A 21,588-nucleotide genomic window follows, 5' to 3' on the forward strand; every position below is an offset into this window, starting at 1 on the left:
TTTACTGTATGTTCACTTAAAAAATTTTTTTTTGTATAACCAGGACTCCTTGGGCAAATGGTTGATTCCAGACCTGGGGCACAGGAGGTACAAGACGAGCCTGGAACATCTTGTTATGCTATAAAGTAAGGAATTACTCAAAATAAGAATGGGCACGTGTCTTGAGGGCAAAAGAGCCAGCTTGAAGGAGTTCATAATGACAATTTCTTGAAATTTTAGCACCAAAATAATTAAAGACAGTAATAAATTATACACAATTAAAAATAGAAATCTATGAATCCCAACTTATAGCAAATAGATACATACATACATTTATACATACATACATACTGTTGCTTACAATAGAACGTCTAGTGCTTACTGCTAAATACAGAGGCAATACTGAGGTTGTGAAGTCATATTTTGCAGCCATCATAACAAAGATCAGCTCAGGCAAGAATATCAATGAGTATTAAATCTAGGAGCAAATTTTTATGAGGTGCAGGATATTTGCATGATCTTAAAGTGTGTCCCCATAGATAGTTTATTGGTTATCAGGGAAAAATTAGTAACTCTACAGTAGAGAAATCAAACAACTTGACCAGGTGATCACAACATCACAAATAATGGGTAGATGGATATTGTATGCCTTAATGGATATTAAACTCTGAGGAGAACAGAGCTTTTATGTAGTATTCTGATCAGAAATGCATAACCTGAATCTAATTATAAGGAAACATCAGACAAACGAAAACTGTTTCTGTGTTTTTGGAATGTTCTATTTTTTAAAATGTCAATGTCATAAAAGACAAAGAAAGGCTGTGAAAATGTTTAAGATTAAAGAAGACTAAAGAGACTTGACAACAAAATGCAGTGCCTGACTTTAGACTGGATCTTGTGTGAGAGGTGGGGGAAATTCCGTAATTGACGTTATTGGGTCAATTAACAAAATTAGAGTATGGGGACTTCCCTGGTGGCACAGTGGTTAAGAATCCACCTGCCAATGCAGGGGACACGGGTTCGATCCCTGGTCCTGGAAGATCCCACATGCTACAGAGCAACTAAGCCCGTGTGCCACAACTACTGAGCCTGCACTCTAGAGCCTGCAAGCCAGAACTACTGAGCCTGCATGCCGTAACTACTGAAGTCTGCGTGCCTAGAGCCCCTGCTCCGCCACCAGAGATGCCCCTGCAACAAGAAGCCTGTGCACTGCAGCGAAGAGTAGCCCCCGCTCGCGGCAACTTGAGAAAGCCCATGCGCAGCAACAAAGACCCAACGCAGCCAAAAATAAATCAAAAAAAAAATTGGAGTATGGACAATTGACTAAAGTTTCATATCAATGCTAAATTTGCTGAAGTTGATCAACATTGGGTGGTTAAGTCATAGGATATCCTTATTCTTAGGAAATATACTCTGAAGTATTTGGAGGTAAAGGACCATGATGCTTCCAACTTATTCTCAGACTCTTCAGAAAAAAACTGTGTTTATGTGTGTGTGTGTGGCAAGATGTGTTGTGTGACTGTGTAGAGAGACACAGACAGTGAAAATGATAAAGCAAATGGATAAAAATGTTAACAGGTAAACATAGGCAAAGGAAATATAGGCAATTTCTGAACTATTTTTATTTTTCCCAATTTTTTCATAAATTTAAAATTATTCCTACCTCAAATTTAAAAAATTTTTTTCTTCAAAAGACACTGATAAGAAAATGAATAGGCAAACCTTAGGCTAGGAAATATTCACAATACACATACAGGACAAAGGATTTGTATATAAATAACTCCTACTCAATAATAAAAAGACAAACAAGCCCAATTGAAAAAGGGATAAAAACTGAGACAGGCACTTCATAAAGGAAAATGCACAGGTGGACAATTAACATATGAAAAAATCCTTAACAGCATTATGCATCAAGAAAACACAAATTAGGGACTTCCCTGGTGTCACAGTGGTTAAGACTCCATGCTCCCAATTCAGGGGGCCCGGGTTCAATCCCTGGTCAGGGAACTAGATCCCACATTCATGCCACAACAAAAGAGATCTCGAGCATAACTAAGGAGCCCACCTTCTGCAACCAAGACCAGGTGCAAGCAAAATAAATAAATTGAAAAAAAAAAAGAATCCACTCTAATGGGAAACATTTCATTAAAAAAAGCACACACAGGATATACAGACTGCCAACAAACATATGAAAGAATGCTCAACATCATTAATCATTAGAGAAATGCAAATCAAAACTACAGTGAGATTGATATCTCACACCAGTCAGAATGGCCATCCTCAAAAAATCTAGAAACAATAAATGCTGGAGAGGGTGTGGAGAAAAGGGAACACTCTTGCACTGCTGGTGGGGATGTGAATTGGTACAGCCACTATGGAGAACAGTATGGAGGTTCCTTAAAAAACTACAAATAGAACTACCATATGACCCAGCAATCCCACTACTGGGCATATACCCTGAGAAAACCATAATTCAAAAAGAGTCTTGTACCAAAATGTTCATTGCAGCTCTATTTACAATAGCCCGGAGATGGAAACAACCTAAGTGTCCATCATCGGATGAATGGATAAAGAAGATGTGGCACATATATACAATGGAATATTACTCAGCCATAAAAAGAAATGAAATTGAGCTATTTGTAATGAGATGGATAGACCTAGAGTCTGTCATACAGAGTGAAGTAAGTCAGAAAGAGAAAGACAAATACCGTATGCTAACACATATATATGGAATTTAAGAAAAAAAAATGTCATGAAGAACCTAGGGGTAAGACAGGAATAAAGGCACAGACCTACTAGAGAATGGACTTGAGGATATGGGGATGGGGAAGGGTGAGCTGTGACAAAGCAAGAGAGAGGCATGGACATATATACACTACCAAACGTAAGGTAGATAGCTAGTGGGAAGTAGCCACATAGCACAGGGAGATCACCTCGGTGCTTTGTGACTGCCTGGAGGGGTGGGATAGGGAGGGTGGGAGGGAGGGAGATGCAAGAGATATGGGAACATATGTATATGTATAACTGATTCACTTTGTTATAAAGCAGAAACTAACACACCATTGTAAAGCAATTATACCCCAATAAAGATGTTAAACACACACACACACACACACACACACACACACACAGATTAAACCACAATGAGATACCACTTTACACCCACTAGAATAACAACAACAACAACAAAAGAAAAACTGTCACTGCCAAATGTTGGTGAGGATGGATGTGCAGCAAACAGAAATCTCACACATTGTTGATGGGAGTGTAAAAATGATTTAACCACTTTGGTAACGTCTGTCAGTTTCTCATTAAATTAAACACACACCTAACCCTACACACCTGCAATTCTACTTCTAGTTATTTACCCAAGAGAAATGAAGCCATATGTATATAAAAAGACTTGTACAAGGATATTCATAGCAGCTTTATTTATAGTGGACAACTCAAATGTTCATCAACAGGTGAATGGAGAAACAAACTGTGGTATATCCATTAAATGGAATCCTACTCAGAATTAAAAAGGAAGAAGTTTCTGATACAAACTGTGGATGAACCTCAAAAACATTATGCTAAATGACAGAAGCCAGACACAGAAGAGTACATATTGTATGATTCCAATTATATAAAGTTCTAGAATAGGTGAAGCTAATCTGTGTGAAAGAAATCTAACAGTTATTATGAAGGAGGGTGGGGAATGATTGGGGAGGGGCTTAAGGAATCATTCTAGGCTGATTGAAATGTTCTGTATCTGATAAGGTGTGAGTTATACTGGCATATGCAGTTTTCAAAACCACACTTTACACATGCAGATTGCATGTGTATATTGTGTATTGTATGATTATTGTATATTTCATTGTATGTTAATCATATCTCCACTTTTTTAAAAAGGAAAAAAATAGATTATGTCACTACCCTGTTTAAAACGTTTTGCTTCCTGTTGCTAAGATCCAAACTCTTTACTGTGGCTGACAAGGCCCTGAATGATCTAGTCTCTACCTGTCTTTGCAGCCTCATCTCCCATTCTCTCCTTCTTGTTCACTATGCTCTAGCCAGGTTGGTCTCCCTCCTGCTCTTCAAACATGTCAAGCCCTTCCTGCCTCAGGATCTTAGTACTTGCAGTTTCCTCTGTTTAGAACACTCTTTTCCCAGCTCTTTGCATAACTGGTTCATTCTCATTCTTCAAGTCTTATCTCAACATCACCCCCTTAGAGAACCCTTTCCTGACCACCCTGTCTAATGTAAGCCCCTTCCAGTTACTCTTTGGTATTATCCTAATCATTTTCTTTTTAGCACTCTCATTTTTTGCTATGATTCTGTTTTTCATTTTTCAGTTGTTTGTTCTTCATCTCCCTCCACTTCCATTGTTTTCATTGTTCAATACTGTATTCCCATTGCCTAGCAAGGAGTCTGGCACATAGCAGGTACTTAATAAATATTTGTTGAATGAATGAGTAAATTGTCCTCTAAGGGTAGAAAAAATGAGAAGATAATTCTTCAGTAAATACAGAAAACAAAATTGAGGAACATGTGTTTCCATCCAATTTGCCTAAAGAGGTATTCAAGAATTTCTTGGAATAATCTGGTACATCCACTGGGAAAAATTATTAAGGGAAAAAAACATGGTTTAAAACTGTTAAAGGTTTTTGTTGTTGTTGGTTTTTTGGGGGGTTTTTTGCGGTATGCGGGCCTCTCACTGTTGTGGCCTCTCCGGTTGCGGAGCACAGGCTCCGACGCGCAGGCTCAGCAGCCATGGTTCACGGGCCTAGCCACTCTGCGGCATGTGGAATCTTCACGGGATGGGGCACAAACCTGTGTCCCCTGCATCAGCAGGCGGACTCTCAACCACTGCGCCACCAGGGAAGCCCTAAACTGTTAAAGTTTAATTAATTTTATAATACACTGATAAATTAAATTCAGATAAAATTTTTTTTTCTTTTTTTTTTTTTACATCTTTATTGGAGTATAATTGCTTTACAATGGTGTGTTAGTTTCTGCTTTACAACAAAGTGAATCAGTTATACATATACATATTTTCCCATATCTCTTCCCTCTTGCGTCTCCCTCCCTCCCACCCTCCCTATCCCACCCCTCTAGGTGGTCACAAAGCACCAAGCTGATATCCCTGTGCTACACACCTGTGGCTGCTTCCCACTAGCTATCTATTTTACGTTTGGTAGTGTATATATGTCCATGCCACTCTCTCGCTTTGTCACAGCTTACCCTTCCCCCTCCCCATATCCTCAAGTCCATTCTCTAGTGGGTCTGTGTCTTTATTCCTGTCTTACCCCTAGGTTCTTCATGACATTTTTTTTTCTTAAATTCCATATATATGTGTTAGCATATGGTATTTGTCTTTCTCTTTCTGACTTACTTCACTCTGTATGACAAACTCTAGGTCTATCCACCTCATTACCAATAGCTCAACTTCATTTCTTTTTATGGCTGAGTAGTATTCCATTGTATATATGTGCCACATCTTCTTCATCCATTCATCCGATGATGGACACTTAGGTTGTTTCCATCTCCGGGCTATTGTAAATAGAGCTGCAACGAACATTTTGGTACAAGACTCTTTTTGAATTATGGTTTTCTCAGGGTATATGCCCAGTAGTGGGATTGCTGGGTCATATGCTAGTTCTAGTTGTAGTTTTTTAAGGAACCTCCATACTGTTCTCCATAGTGGCTGTACCAATTCACATCCCCACCAGCAGTGCAAGAGTGTTCCCTTTTCTCCACACCCTCTCCAGCATTTATTGTTTCTAGATTTTTTGAGGATGGCTATTCTGACTGGTGTGACATGATATCTCACTGTAGTTTTGATTTGCATTTCTCTAATGATTAATGATGTTGAGCATTCTATCATGTGTTTGTTGGCAGTCTGTATATATTCTTTGGAGAAATGTCTATTTAGGTCTTCTGCCCATTTTTGGATTGGGTTGTTTGTTTTTTTGTTATTGAGCTGCATGAGCTGCTTATAAATTTTGGAGATCAATCCTTTGTCAGTTGCTTCATTTGCAAATATTTTCTCCCATTCTGAGGGTTGTATTTTGGTCTTGTTTATGGTTTCCTTTGCTGTGCAAAAGCTTTGAAGTTTCATTAGGTCCCATTTGTTTATTTTTGTTTTTATTTCCATTTCTCTAGGAGGTGGGTCAAAAAGGATCTTGCTGTGATTTATGTCACAGAGTGTTCTGCCTATGTTTTCCTCTAAGAGTTTGATTGTTTCTGGCCTTACATTTAGGTCTTTAATCCACTTTGAGCTTATTTTTGTGTAAGGTGTTAAGGAGCGATCTAATCTCATACTTTTACATGTAGCTGTCCAGTTTTCCCAGCACCACTTATTGAAGAGGCTGTTCTTTCTCCACTGTACATTCCTGCCTCCTTTATCAAAGATAAGGTGACCATATGTGCGTGGGTTTATCTCTGGTCTTTCTATCCTGTTCCATTGATCTATCTTTCTGTTTTTGTGCCAGTACCATACTGTCTTGATTACTGTAGCTTTGTATTATAGTCTGAAGTCCGGGAGCCTGATTCCTCCAGCTCCATTTTTCATTCTCAAGATTGCTTTGGCTATTGGGGATCTTTTGTATTTCCATACAAATTGTGAAATTTTTTGTTCTAGTTCTGTGAAAAATGCCAGTGGTAGTTTGATAGGGATTGCATTGAATCTGTAGATTGCTTTGGGTAGTAGAGTCATTTTCACAATGTTCATTCTTCCAATCCAAGAACATGGTATATCTCTCCATCTATTTGTATCATCTTTAATTTCTTTCATCAGTGTCTTATAGTTTTCTGCATACAGGTCTTTTGTCTCCTTAGGTAGGTTTATTCCTAGATATTTTATTCTTTTTGTTGCAGTGGTAAATAGGAGTGTTTTCTTGATTTCACTTTCAGATTTTTCATCATTAGTGTATAGGAATGCCAGAGATTTCTGTGCATTAATTTTGTATCCTGCTACTTTACCGAATTCATTGATTAGCTCTAGTAGTTTTCTGGTAACATCTTTAGGATTCTCTATGTAGAGTATCATGTCATCTGCAAACAGTGACAGCTTTACTTCTTCTTTTCTGATTTGGATTCCTTTTATTTCCTTTTCTTCTCTGCTTGCTGTGGCTAAAACTTGCAAAACTATGTTGAATAAGAGTGGTGAGAGTGGGCAGCCTTGTCTTGTTCTTGATCTTAGTGAAAATGCTTTCAGTTTTTCACCATTGAGGACGATGTTGGCTGTGGGTTTGTCATATATGGCCTTTATTACGTTGAGAAAAGTTCCCTCTATGCCTACTTTCTGCAGGGTTTTTTATCATGAATGGGCGTTGAATTTTGTCAAAAGCTTTCTCTGCATCTATTGAGATTATTATATTGTTTTTCTCCTTCAATTTGTTAATATGGTGTATCACGTTGATTGATTTGCATATATTGAAGAATCGTTGCATTCCTGGAATAAACCCCACTTGTTCGTGGTGTATGATCCTTTTAATGTGCTGTTGGATTCTGTTTGCTAGTATTTTGCTGGGGATTTTTGCATCTATGTTCATCAGTGATATTGGCCTGTAGTTTCTTTCTTTGTGACATCCTTGTCTGGTTTTGGTATCAAGGTGATGGTGGCCTCGTAGAAGGAGTTTGGGAGTGTTCCTCCCTCTGCTATATTCTGGAAGAGTTTGAGAAGGATAGGTGTTAGCGCTTCTCTAAATGTTTGATAGAATTCGCCTGTGAAGCCATCTGGTCCTGGGCTTTTGTTTGTTGGAAGATTTTTAATCACAGTTTCAATTTCAGTGCTTGTGATTGGTCTGTTCATATTTTCTATTTCTTCCAGATTCAGTCTTGGCAGGTTGTGTATTTCTAAGAATTTGTCCATTTCTTCCAGGTTGTCCATTTTATTGGCATAGAGTTGCTTGTAGTAATTTCTCATGATCTTTTGTATTTCTGCAGTGTCAGTTGTTACTTCTTCATTTTCATTTCTAATTCTATTGATTTGAGTCTTCTCCATTTTTTTCTTGATGAGTCTGGCTAATGGTTTATCAATTTTGTTTATCTTCTCAAAGAACCAGCTTTTAGTTTTATTGATCTTTGCTATTGTTTCCTTCATTTCTTTTTCATTTATTTCTGATCTGATTTTTATTATTTCTTTCCTTCTGCTAACTTTGGGTTTTTTTTGTTCTTCTTTCTCTAATCGCTTTAGGTGCAAGTTTACGTTGTTTATTCGAGATGTTTCCTGTTTCTTAAGGTAGGATTGTATTGCTATAAACTTCCCTCTTAGAACTGCTTTTGCTGCATCCCATAAGTTTTGGGTCATCGTGTCTCCATTGTCATTTGTTTCTAGGTAGTTTTTGATTTCCTCTTTGATTTCTTCAGTGATCACTTCGTTATTAAGTAGTGTATTGTTTAGCCTCCATGTGTTTGTATTTTTTACAGATCTTTTCCTGTAATTGATATCTAGTCTCATAGCATTGTGGTCGGAAAAGATACTTGATACAATTTCAGTTTTCTTAAATTTACCAAGACTTGATTTGTGACCCAAGATATGATCTATCCTGGAGAATGTTCCTTTAGCACTTGAGAAAAATGTGTATTCTGTTGTTTTTGGGTGGGACGTCCTATAAATATCAATTAAGTCCATCTTGTTTAATGTATCATTTAAAGCTTGTGTTTCCTTATTTATTTTCATTTTGGATGATCTGTCCTTTGGTGAAATTGGGGTGTTAAAGTCCCCTACTATGAATGTGTTACTGTTGATTTCCCCTTTTATGGCTGTTAGTGTTTGCCTTATGTATTGAGGTGCTCCTATGTTGGGTGCATAAATATTTACAATTGTTATATCTTCTTCTTGGATCGATCCCTTGATCATTATATAGTGTCCTTCTTTGTCTCTTCTAATAGTCTTTATTTTAAAGTCTATTTTGTCTGATATGAGAATTGCTACTCCAGCTTTCTTTTGGTTTCCATTTGCATGGAATATCTTTTTCCATCCCCTTACTTTCAGTCTGTATGTGTCTCTAGGTCTGAAGTGGGTCTCTTGTAGACAGCATATATATGGGTCTTGTTTTTGTATCCATTCAGCCAATGTGTGTCTTTTGGTGGGAGAATTTAGTCCATTTACATTTAAGGTAGTTATCGATATGGATTTTCCTATTCCCATTTTTTAAATTGTTTTGGGTTTGCTATTATAGGTCTTTTCCTTCTCTTGTGTTTCCTGCCTAGAGAAGTTTCTTTAGCATTTGTTGTAAAGCTGGTTTGGTGGTGCTGAACTCTCTCAGCTTTTGCTTGTCTGTAAAGGTTTTAATTTCTCCATCAAATCTGAATGAGATCCTTGCTGGGTAGAGTAATCTTGGTTGCAGGTTTTTCTCCTTCATCACTTTAAATATGTCCTGCCAGTCCCTTCTGGCTTGCAGAGTTTCTGCTGAAAGATCAGCTGTTAACCTTACGGGGATTCCCTTGTGTGTTATTTGTTGTTTTTCCCTTGCTGCTTTTAATATGTTTTCTTTGTATTTAATTTTTGACAGTTTGATTAATATGTGTCTTGGCGTATTTCTCCTTGGATTTATCCTGTATGGGACTCTCTGTGCTTCCTGGACTTGATTAACTATTTCCTTTCTCATATTAGGGAAGTTTTCAACTATAATCTCTTCAAATATTTTCTCAGTCCCTTTCTTTTTCTCTTCTTCTTCTGGAACCCCTATAATTCAAATGTTGGTGCATTTAATATTGTCCCAGAGGTCTCTGAGAGTGTCCTCAATTCTTTTCATTCTTTTTTCTTTATTCTGCTCTGCAGCAGTTATTTCCACTATTTTATCTTCCAGGTCACTTATCCGTTCTTCTGCCTCAGTTATTCTGCTATTGATCCCATCTAGAGTATTTTTAATTTCATTTATTGTGTTGTTCATCATTGCTTGTTTCATCTTTAGTTCTTCTAGGTCCTTGTTAAATGTTTCTTGCATTTTGTCTATTCTATTTCCAAGATTTTGTATCATCTTTACTATCGTTACTCTGATTTCTTTCTCAGGTAGACTGCCTATTTCCTCTTCATTTGTTAGGTCTGGTGGGTTTTTATCTTGCTTCTTCATCTGCTGTGTGTTTTTCTGTCTTCTCATTTTACTTATCTTACTGTGTTTGGGCTCTCCTTTTTGCAGGCTGCAGGTTCGTAGTTCCTGTTGTTTTTGGTGTCTGTCCCCAGTGGCTAAGGTTGGTTCAGTGGGTTGTGTAGGCTTCCTGGTGGAGGGGACCAGTGCCTGTGTTCTGGTGGATGAGGCTGGATCTTGTCTTTCTGGTGGGCAGGTCCACGTCTGGTGGTGTGTTTTGGGGTGTCTGTGGACTTATTATGATTTTAGGCAGCCTCTCTGCTAATGGGTGGGGCTGTGTTCCTGTCTTGCTAGTTGTTTGGCATAGGGTGTCCAGCACTGTAGCTTGCTGGTCGTTGAGTGAAGCTGGGTGCTGGTGTTGATATGGAGATCTCTGGGAGATTTTCGCCATTTGATATTATGTGGAACTGGGAGGTCTCTTGTGGACCAGTGTCCTGAAGTTGGCTCTCCCACCTCAGAGGCACAGCACTGACTCCTGGCTGCAGCACCAAGAGCCTTTCATCCACATGGCTCAGAATAAAAGGGAGAAAAAGTAGAAAGGAAGAAAGAAAGGAAGAAAGGAAGAAAGGAAGGAAGGAAGGAAGGAAAGAAGAAAGAAAGAAAGGAAGAAGATAAAATAAGATAAAATAAAGTTATTAAAATAAAAAATAATTATTAAGAAAAAAAAAAACAGACAGATAGAACCCTAGGGCAAATGGTGGAAGCAAAGCTATACAGACAAAATCTCACACAGAAGCATACACAATACACGCTCACAAAAAGAGGAAAAGGGGAAAAAATAATAAATCTTGCTCTCAAAGTCCACCTCCTCAATTTGGGATGATTCGTTGTCTATTCATGTATTCCACAGATGCAGGGTACATCAAGTTGATTGTGGAGCTTTAATCCGCTGCTTCTGAGGCTGCTGGGAGGGATTTCCCTTTCTCTTCTTTGTTCTCACAGCTCCCGGGGCTCAGCTTTGGATGTGGCCCCGCCTCTGCGTGTAGGTCGCCAGAGGGCGTCAGTACAGATATTTTTCACTCCACATATCTGAGATTCACTTGGTACATTAATTCATTAATGACTCCTCCTGCTGGTGTTGGGGGGGTCTCCTGCAGAGGCGGGGGGTGGCTGTGGCTCACGGTGGGGACAAGGACACTGACAGCAGAAGTTCTGGGAAGTACTCCTTGGCGTGAGCCCTCCCAGAGTCTCCAGATAAAATTTAATCGAAATTTGGAATATAAAATTAGAAGATGTTAACAATGTGTTCAAACTTGAAAAAAGTGAATATCTTGGGAAATAACAAAATGTCGTCTTGCAGGACCAAGAAGTCATCTAGAATAACCAATATTACAAAAGTCAGGAGTCATGAATTTATCAGGAATATCTTATATTTGTATTAATCACTTGATCCTCCTAGTCATTTGATAGACAAGCCAGAGCTCACATATAGGACGTCTCTGAATCCCCTCGCCCCAAAAAAACCGAGTTGCCAGCGTTGATGAAAATGTGAAATAGCCTGATATGTTGTAAAGAGCACTGGGTAAGAAATCAAAAGCCCCCAAGTATAGTTCACAATTCTTCCACTAACTAGCTGAGTAAATCACTTAATTGCTCTGGGCTGAGGGGTTTTTAATATGTAAAATAAAAGAGATGTACTAAATTGTCTCCAAGAGCTCTTCCCATAATAAAGTTCTTCAAGGTGGAAATGGAAATAAAATTGGAGATGCATTGCCTAGTAAAGGTGTCCCATGTCCAACATGGTCATATGTGCTCAAGGTTTGAAAATAGAAAGTATTTAGCATGCTTATTTATCTCATTTTTTCTTAGAGAAGGAACAAAGCCTCTCTGAAGTATCTTCCACCAGGGGAATATCTCCACTGATGTCTAGAAAGCTCTTTGGTTGGTGAAGGAAATGACACCATGGACTCCAGAATACTGTCAGGACAGCTTTCAGATCCAATGGGATGACTATACAGGCTAGTAAAAGAAAGGTAACTTACAAAGGGAAGAAAATTCTTTTGTGTGCATCACACTCTGTACTAATTACTTTATATAGCTATCTCATTTACTCTTTACTTATGATATGTTTACTATTCCCATTTTTTAAATATAAATGTTTAGATAGAGGAGAAATTGAGGTTCACAGAATATAAGTGATTTGGAAGCCCATACCCTTTCCGCATTCTATCCCATCTCTGTCCAGAGAGTTAAATTCTTCCGTGGAACTTTCTTATTCCTTCCACAGAAGTTTCCTTGACCATCCTGACCCAAGGTGATTTCTTCTTCTTCAGAGATTCTCTGGTGCATATTACCTATACTACCAATTTTACACCTATAACTTTATGCAACGTTGGTTATATTTGACACATTTATTAATCAGTAAGTATTTATTAAACAGCCACCATGGAACTCCACTAGGCAGGGGGATACACAAACGAATAAGACACAGTCTATGCCCTCAGGAGTTAAAGTTTAGTGGAGGAGACAACCTCATCAGCAGTCTATTAACACCCCGATCCATTCTAAGATTAAATCACTTTCTCTACTCCTCTCTCCTCCAGTTCAGAACACTTCCATTTCAGCTCTCAGTCAAAAACAAAACAAAACAAACAAACAAACATACTAATGATGAGCTGGAAAGTAACAAAACTATGCCTTAAGGGAAAGGGGAATTTTAATTAATGAATTAACAGTAGCAAATACTCTATAAACATCGAGGACAAAACAAAGAGGAGGTAATAATTGACTGAGAAAGTTAAATTCTAAGCAATAGCACTCTTCCCAGGCAGCACAGAATGACTGGTAACACACTGCTGTCTTCCTAACACATCCCGGGGATCGGGGGGTGGTGGTGGGGTTGGTGGTGGTCGGGGGTGGGGGTGGTGGTGGTTATCTCTTGCTGGTAACTAGGCATGGCTTCAGGAACAAGACTATCTATTCCAGCCACTGTTCTAGCCAGTTACACTACTAACAACATATTTCTAAGATAGTCTTCTTGAGTGAAATGACTGTTTTCTAACAGATGGCGAAAGTCCACAGATAAAAGTTATGTGGTACATAGAGCAAAGTCTGGTACATAGAAAAGATTCTGCTCAGCTTTGGTTTCTTCCTGGTTATTTTAGTCAGTCTAGATCTTGTGCTCTAGCAGTGTTAAGTTACTTTCTTTTTCTTCAGTGTCATACTCTGGGATACTGAGTTAATTTAATCCAATTTAATGAGCACTTTCAATATGCAATATGGTTGGTACTTAAGGGAAATAAACATGAATAAGAGGATTCCTGCTGCAAAGAGCTGGGAGTTGTGCAAATAATTATCTGGACTATGGACCTGGTAATGTCATGTTCTGTGACAAGTACTTCTGCTCTTGAGAGCCATATACAAAATCCAGATATATGGCCTAGCACATTCTACCCCATAGTGTAAGATTAAATTACTGTCATCTCCAAGGTTCTGGGCTGCAGTATGTTAATGAGGAGTCCTGGTCTTGCTTACTAACAGGCTTTTCCCAGAAATGAACTTGCAAGCATTCTCTGAAGTGGAGCTGAATTCAGACAGAGGATCTATTGGTCTTACCAGTGTAACCTAGGATCTGAGAAAGAGAGACCAATCCCTGTGACTTCCTATTACCCAACATCTTTCCTAGAGGTACCCTAGAGGTACCAACCCAAGCCTCACCCCGCCTACTAAGCAAGAGGTGAGGCAGGTGAATAGATTCCCTTTAAAATGTAAAGGGTAGGGTTAAGGGACTGAAATTCATTGAGCATCTACCATGTGTTACACAAAAATCTCATTTATAAGTTTATATTAACACTCTGGAGTATCATTGCTCCCATTTTACATCTGAGGAAACTGAGGCCCAAAGAGGTTAAATAACTTGCCCAAGGTCACATCGCTTGTAAGTGGTGTTGATTCAACTTCGAGAATGGCACTGGATGGAGACCTAGTTCAGAAATCTGCTGGATCCTGGCTGTACCAGGGACCTATCATGGCTAAGTGATATTTCAAATTATCAAACTGCTCCAAAGCCATGGACAGGAGGCCCCCACACAGCACGATCAACTCCAAGAAGACCTAGACAATACCTGAAATTCAATTTCACTAAATCCCTTTGGTCTCCAAAATTCAGTTTTTTGCACCTTAATTTCAGGGTGACTCCAGATTAGAAACGTGAGAGCTCAGTTGCCATAAAGCAAAAGAACTCACACCAGGGAAACTCCTGCTGAGTTGGCAACACTCTGGGAGGTGGAGATCCTTGAGGCAGAGGAAGCCAGGGAGCAGGAGAATATAGAAGCCCCGTAGCCCTGAAAGAACTGAAGATCCGGGAGGCCAGGCAAAAACGGATCAGAGGGGTGGCCCCACAGCTGATGGTCATTAACAGCTCAGGGCTGCATAAAAAGCAGTGGGAAGGCAGGGGATGGTTTCTGTCAGGCTGCCAAAGTTGAACCAAATCCTGGAGCCCCAGTTCACTGACCCTTCCCACTCAGCAATTTCCACAGGTAAGTCCAAAGGCGAAGTGCTTCAGGAATCTGACAATTTAATTCTGCTTTCCTGATATAAGGATATCATCACCAAAACTAGAAAGAAAATGGGCCAGTGATTATGACATGATTTTTTAATGAGGTCAACTTTCATTTTTCTGTAGGGAGCTTGCCAGGAATTCTCTAAAACAATAGACAACCCCCAAATCATTTATATTTAACTTTGGGATTTGGAGTGGCACTTGGCATCAGGTTCCTGAGTATGTTTAACCTGGGTTGAAAATAAAAATTGGTAGTCTTTGGGAATGTACAGATTGGTGAATGAGGCACAAAGGGGAACCAACTGTTCATTTAGACGTTGTCATTGATAATCCACAAATGGGGAGGGGAGTTATAAATGAATAATTCTAGCCACCATCAGAAGCTGGTTCTTTGTTAGAATTTGGGCACAGAGCCTCAGCATGAAACTAGGCTGGGGAGAATGATTCATTAGCCTGAAGACTTCTGAAATCTTTTCCACAGCAAGTTTATACCCTTTCGGAGAGGAATTTATTTTCAATCTTTGTTTTCCTTTGGCCTCTAAAGTTCCTTCTCAGAGAAAAAGTCAATTCCCTGCTCTGGACTAGGGCAAAGTACTTGAGGTTTGCCCGTTTCATCCCTGTCCACAGGCCTAGTAACTTTAAGATGGACTTCCTCAGGGTTGCAGGTCTACTGATGGTGTTTTCATTTATCTCTTAGGAGGGCCCTGAATTTTCCAAACTGCCTTTGAGAGACTCATATTTTATTTTATAAATAGTAGTTAGTACAGACTTTATGTATCCATCACTCATATCATCTGTGCAAAATCAAGAAAATATACTCTAGTGGATACAAACTTAGAGTACCAGGCTCTTAGATAGGAGAGGTAACGGAAGTCCCTCGATGGTTTGTTTTCAGTGCAAGATGTACCTGGAGCACATCACTTACTGTAAATGACCTTTACAAGGGGAAGTTACTTTGGAGTGGTTTCACCACATGAAAATGAGACAGGACCATCACAAGTATAAATAAAATCGCTTATCAAAAGCCATATCCTCAAGTCTAAAAGAGGAGGAAGAACTATTCTTTGCAAGGTTCAAACCTCGAACAGATTCTACTCTGCTGGCATGTGGCATTTCCGCATCCTGCTTAGACTATCCATCTGCCTCTGCGATACAGACCTTCTTACAGGCCCAGGCCAGCCTTAATGCCTCCTGCTGACCACAGGCATTCAGGGAGAAGAAAATTCTGTTGCTGCCTTATTTCTGTCTCTGGAAAGGATGCCTCTCCTCCTAGCCTACGGCCCTTGGTCAGGCGGGACTAATGGACTGCTGTCTTCGGGACCCACAGAGGCAGGCAGGCAGGCTCCTGTCAGCTCTGCCACTGCTCCTCCACAGCCCTTCCAACGCAGGCCACAGGCCGGCCAAGGTCTTCACCAGAAGTCTAGGCAAGGATTTCAAGTCCTTTTAAGAATTCATACTGGGTCACGCTAACCTAGGGTTCTCAGTCAACAGCTGGGAATATCCTCTGTGAAGGATATAAGGGGGGGACTGCTGGCTCCCACCTCCTGCTCATTCAGTGGGTTGGATCTATTGCAGTCTTGGCATCAGCACAATCACACCTGCCTTTACCAGTTAGTTTACAGAACACCTCAGATGAGAGTTGAGTAAGATAAGAGATATAAAAGCAATTGGTAAACTCCAAAGTCCCAGAAAAATGTACAAGACAATATGACCAAAGCTTTCCTAACCCATTCCAGAGTTTAGTCCTTGGATTTCTGTCCTTTTCTCTATTCCCATTCTCCCTGGGTGACCTCATCTGTTCCCCTGGTTTTAATTATAACCTATATGCCAGTAACACCCAAGTCTGCATGTCTAGCTTAAATCTCTCCCCAGAACTTTAGTTTTTATTTCTAATAGATTCCTAGATAACTATTTCAGTGTATCCCACAGATATGGTAGAGTAAACGGAACTCACCCGCTTCTTCACTCAGCCCTTCTCTTCCTTCGGAATTTAGCATTTAATTGGTGATACCATCAGCCACATAGTCACCTGAGCTAGACGCTAGAGAGCCTTCCTTGATTTTTGCTTTGCCCTCATCCCTTTGCATCCAAGGCCCTTAGGTCTGTTGCTTCTCTCCCAAACTTACTAATTCAGGTGCTCATTTGTCTTTCCCCTGTATTATTCTGCTTTAACCTTGATTATTTTCTCTGGTCTTCTTGTTTCCCGATATGTCACATCAATCCACCCTCCATACCTCTGCTAGCACAATATTTGTAAATTAAGTCTGACCATATGTCTCTCCTATTTAAAATGTTTCAGCAGCATCACAGGATATGGTCCAGGCTCCTTAATCTGATATATGTAAGGCTCTCCCTGTCTGTTTCTCCTGACCTTTGGGCCCTTCCTGCCCCCATCCTTATTTCCCTCCACATATTTGCTATCACTGACTGGCCTTTCTGTCTGAAATGTGGTCCCTTTCTGTTGTCAACACCCCAACCCCACATAGCTAAATCCTATTCATCATTTAAGGTTCAGCTCAGATATCACTTCTTCTGAGAAGCCTTCCCTGACTAGCCCCATCCCCTGGTCCATAAGGTGCTGGCATATCTTATATATACCTCTATCAATGCACAAGGCTCATTTATTATTTATTTTTATAATTATATTATATTATCTCTTCTTCTGGACTGTAAGCTCTTTGTAGGCAGAGACAATGTCTTTATATCCACCATTTCTAGTAGAGTGCATGGCATAAACTAAGCCCCCAATAATTGTTTGACTGACTGAATGTCAGAAAATTAATCTTAGCTTTTAAAAAAAGTCTCCAATGGTAAAAACTGAAAAATTATTTTAGCTAACCTCAGTTACCTAGCATCTTCTTGCCCTAAGTCCCTGAACATTTTAGGTAGTGAACTGAATTGATTTCTCTGAATATATTTTAAGTTTATACGAAAAATTACATAGTGATATTGAAGAAAGGCATTCCTTAAACGTTCCAGTACCCAATTTGATGATCGAGTGTCTTGGCTTCTCCCCTTGTCTCCCCACTACTGGGTCTCCAAAGAGTTCCACTGAGACACACACAGCTCAGATATTCTTCTCCCCAAACCAGAGCTCTGATGTGGCCACCTGGGGGCAGTGCAGACTTGTGGATGGACTTCACAGTAAGGCTTAGGGAGTCCCAGCGCTGAGCAGTCCCAGTCTGTGTGCCACTCGGCCTAGTTCCCTTTCCTCCCACTTTGACTCAGGCTCCTACTGAGTTGACATGAGGCTGACCGGAATAGGTGCTCAGGTGTGAGGCACACTCACAGAGCAGCATGCATGCCCATACCCGTATCCTGGAACACTTCTAGCCTCCAACTCCTGAGAGGCAGGGTTAAACAAATCAAGCTGGGGGGTTCTTTGAGCCAGGAAACCTAAATACTTTAAAGGAAAATGTGAAGGCTGGCATTAAACACTGTTCCATGACACACAGGTTGTGAATATGTCATATTTCTGTAGTTATCTAAATTAAATATCCTTGGCTCCCATCCACCAATGGGTGGAAAATCCAATCTTGGTCCTCTTTTCAGGAGCTCGCAGGTATTTCAGAAATGTCTCTCAGTTAGTGCCTGCCGCCTTTGGAGCTCTTTGCCCGTGACAACTGTCTGTTCTAGGACCCTTTCTCTAGGCCTAACTGGGGCATAGAGACCTCTGCTGAGGCTCCATAATAGCAGTGCCTTTGGTCACCTCTTTGAGCACAAAGTCATCCCCATTCAAGGTCCTACTGTGCCAGGGGTCTGTAGGAGAGTGGGAGCAGGACCTGGCTGCTCAAGGAGACTGCAGTGCCCCTTACCACCATCCCTTTCAGAGCCAGGCTCAGGACATTCTCTCTCCTCTGCCCTCCTCTAATCCTAAGAGCCCTTCTTTGTCTCAGACAAAACAGCTGTATCCCCTCTGAGACCTGGGCTGATTTCAAAAACAAAAGCCTGTTGATTTCTTTTATTTTTCTTTTCTGAGGCGAATGAAGCCCTGATCTCCAGAACAAAAGGCCCTCAGTTACTCTTTTGGGATGGCGAGTGTAGAAGATAGGAATAGTTCATTCTTTCACAAAGAACAGAAATGGCTGACACCACAGAAAATAAGGCAAGTTAATTCCTCAAGCAGGTTAGCCTGTCAAACACTAAAGCACTGCTTATCTCATACTTTGTTCCCAGAGTAGGGAGCCTCTCCAGGAAGAGGCAGTAGGCCATACTGCAGGTAGAGATCCACACTGATAATGTTCCAGCTTCAGACTGGGGAGTGCTTCAGGTTGAAAGTAAGCAGCAAACTTAGGCTCCCCCATCTTCTGTGTAGGTCCCAGATTGACTAGGGAGGATGGAGCTGGTACTCCCACGTTCCAATTCGCTGGGGCTGGCCTCATTTAGGCCTGATCTCTGGAAGGAGTTTGAAGAACCTATGAGAGAATTACCCCAAGACCACATCTAACCATTGAATAATGAACTGGATAATGGAATAACAGAAGAGAGCAATCTTGATTACTGATTTTTTTGTATACATTTTTATTTTTTAATATTTAATTAAAATATCCTTATTTTGATGACTGAGATTTTTGACACCCCCTTAAATTTTGCACCTTAGATGCATACCTTGCTTGTTTCACCCTAGCTTGTCCATTGGCATCTGCCCCTTGCAGAGCTACCTAGAGCCCTCGTAGTTCATTCACAGGATATAGCCTGAGCCTAGCTAGATGAGACCCTTGGTGGGACACCAGCGTCTCAGCCTGACCTTGGGTGAGAGTGGGGGAGCCCAGCATCCTGGGCTAGCATTTCTCCCAGACCCTCAGCTGGACTGTATTGAGGTCACACCTGTAAGGTATTGTACAATGAGACATCTGAGCATCAAGCCAAGAGTCCTTTGATTGATTTTTTTTATAGATGGAGAGAATTTGCTAACATACCACTATTAATCAGGGGTCATATGAGGATCCAAGAATTTCACAAAATCTAGGTTGTTCTGATTTGATTAAGATCACATTCTTTAGTGTGGCCCATAATAAGGCCAGCCCTTCACCACTTCATTTCATCTGTTTCTAGCCTCACGTCTAGTCATTCCCCCATGTACACTATACTCTTGTCACAGGGAACAATTTGGTCTGCTTGCTGTTTTCGAAGCATAAGTACTTTCATGCCTCCGTGCCTTTGCTCATGTTGTTTCCTTGCCTGGAGTACTTTTTTCTTCCTCTCTGCCTGATGAACTCTTTACTTATCTTCAGGCCCAAATAAAATATCATCTGCTCTGTAGTTTCCACTAATATGTTCCCCTTATTGAAGTGCACTGACACTCCTGATAGTCTCTGTCCCATTTTCATGTAGCTGTTTTTTACGTGTCTCTTTATCGGTGAACTCAGTGAATGGCTTGAAAGAGCAACTCCTGAGGTTACTTCCTCTCCCCCTCCTCTTCATTCATTCTCCTCATCCTATGACTTCATTCATCTTTGTATTCACAGCTCTTAGCGTAATGCTTGCCACCTAGGAGTAGGAGTACTTAACAAACATTTGTTGCATTTGATGAAAGTTGCAACACATCAGGCAAAATGTGGTTCTTTTATTTTCATTTTCTATTTCCACTTCTCAGGAAATTTTGATTACTGGTCTCAATGTCCTCTCCTGATCATTTCTGTTCTTTCTGACCATATGCATCTCATCCCAGTTTTACCTAGATTTTCTTGGCTAGCTCTCCCAACCCACTCCACTCATTCAGCACATATTTATTGAATACCTGCTGTTCTGCATGCACTATTCTAGGCGTTGAGGATACAGCAGTGAACAAGATAGATGGGATACTTTCATGGAGCTTACATTATGGTTGAATAACTGGACCAAAACAAGTAAATGAACAAAATAATTTCAAATAATGTTGAGTTATAGAAAGGAAATAAAGTGATGTGATAGGGAGTGAAGAGACATTAGTCGGGTGAGCCCTCTCTGACAAGGAAACACTGAAATCTGGAGGATACGAAGGAGAAAGCCATATGGAGATCTGCAGAAAAAAATTTCAAGTGGAAAGGTCATCAAGAGCACAGGCCTAGAGACAAGATGAAATGACTGAAAATTATAAAGCATTATATAAATAAACAAAATGATTGCTTCAAGACTTTCATTAGCCTGTCAGTATACCGTCATCCCTTTCGCAATAGAGTAGCTTCAATCCCTTCTGAGAAGTGATTGACTTCCCTTAACCTCCACTGTCCCTACCACTCAAATCACAGAATTTTCTTCCAGTGAATCCCATTGAAACTCACCAGAAGTTCATTTGACTGAAGCACCAATCCATGGGATTAGATGCTTTGTGTGGTCCCTTTTAAGGGACTTCCCTCCCCTATCACTTCCAGAAGGACTAGGTGCTGCTCTTCCTTCTCCAGGAATACTCAAATGGAAACCCAGGGGCAGCATTAAGGGGAAAAAGTCAGTTCTTTGGACAGATACACACAAGTGGGAGAGCCTGGAGTCCACTTCTGTGAATCCCAGGAGTGTCTCCTCACCCCTACAGCCATTCTTGTTATCCTTTCTCCACACTGTGTGTTGCCCTCCACTGAGCTGCCATGCCCAGCTGGTGAGGGAGTCCAAAAGAGCTGGCCTCCTCTCTTAGATACCAGAGCAGCTGCTTAAAGAGGCTGGAGGGCTTCCTGTCGCTGGAGACATGAAACACTCTCAGTAAGCCAGGAGCCAGAATCAAAACCACATGGTTTGCTTTGCAGTAAAGATCACAGGGCCTGAAAAACTAGAGGAAGGAGGGCCAGCCAGGAAACAAGTTTTGGGAAGAAGAGGGTTGTGCCTATCCCAATCCTGGCAGCCCTGTACTCACAAGTATGGCCCCCCTACCTAAAGGCCCTCCTGTCCTTGAACTCATAGCCCATTTCCACTCTCTTCAGACCCAGATTGGTAGAATTTCAAACAATAAAGGCCAGAGAATGAGATTATCCACTCCCTGGAACATCCTGGTCCCCTAAAGGCCTCCTGACCAGATGCCCCCCAAACGAAAACTGTCCCAACTTACTCTTATCTCTAATG

At 40.6% G+C, this 21,588-nt stretch overlaps 1 protein-coding gene across 2 annotated transcripts in view; it reads left to right on the forward strand.

Moving 5' to 3' along the window:
• The window catches only part of LOC109552655 (agouti-signaling protein), a 196,710-nt gene that overhangs the window by 85,350 nt on the left and 89,772 nt on the right, over nucleotides 1–21,588 (forward strand). For both annotated transcript variants that reach the window (XR_012326272.1, XM_073792897.1), the window contains 2 exons: nucleotides 44–125; nucleotides 11,865–12,028. The gene's annotated coding sequence lies outside the window, so the exon portion shown is untranslated. The remainder of the gene's footprint in view (nucleotides 1–43; nucleotides 126–11,864; nucleotides 12,029–21,588) is intronic.

Source organism: Tursiops truncatus, chromosome 15 (genome assembly GCF_011762595.2).
Source record: "Tursiops truncatus isolate mTurTru1 chromosome 15, mTurTru1.mat.Y, whole genome shotgun sequence".
NCBI classification, from domain to species: Eukaryota; Metazoa; Chordata; class Mammalia; order Artiodactyla; family Delphinidae; genus Tursiops; species Tursiops truncatus.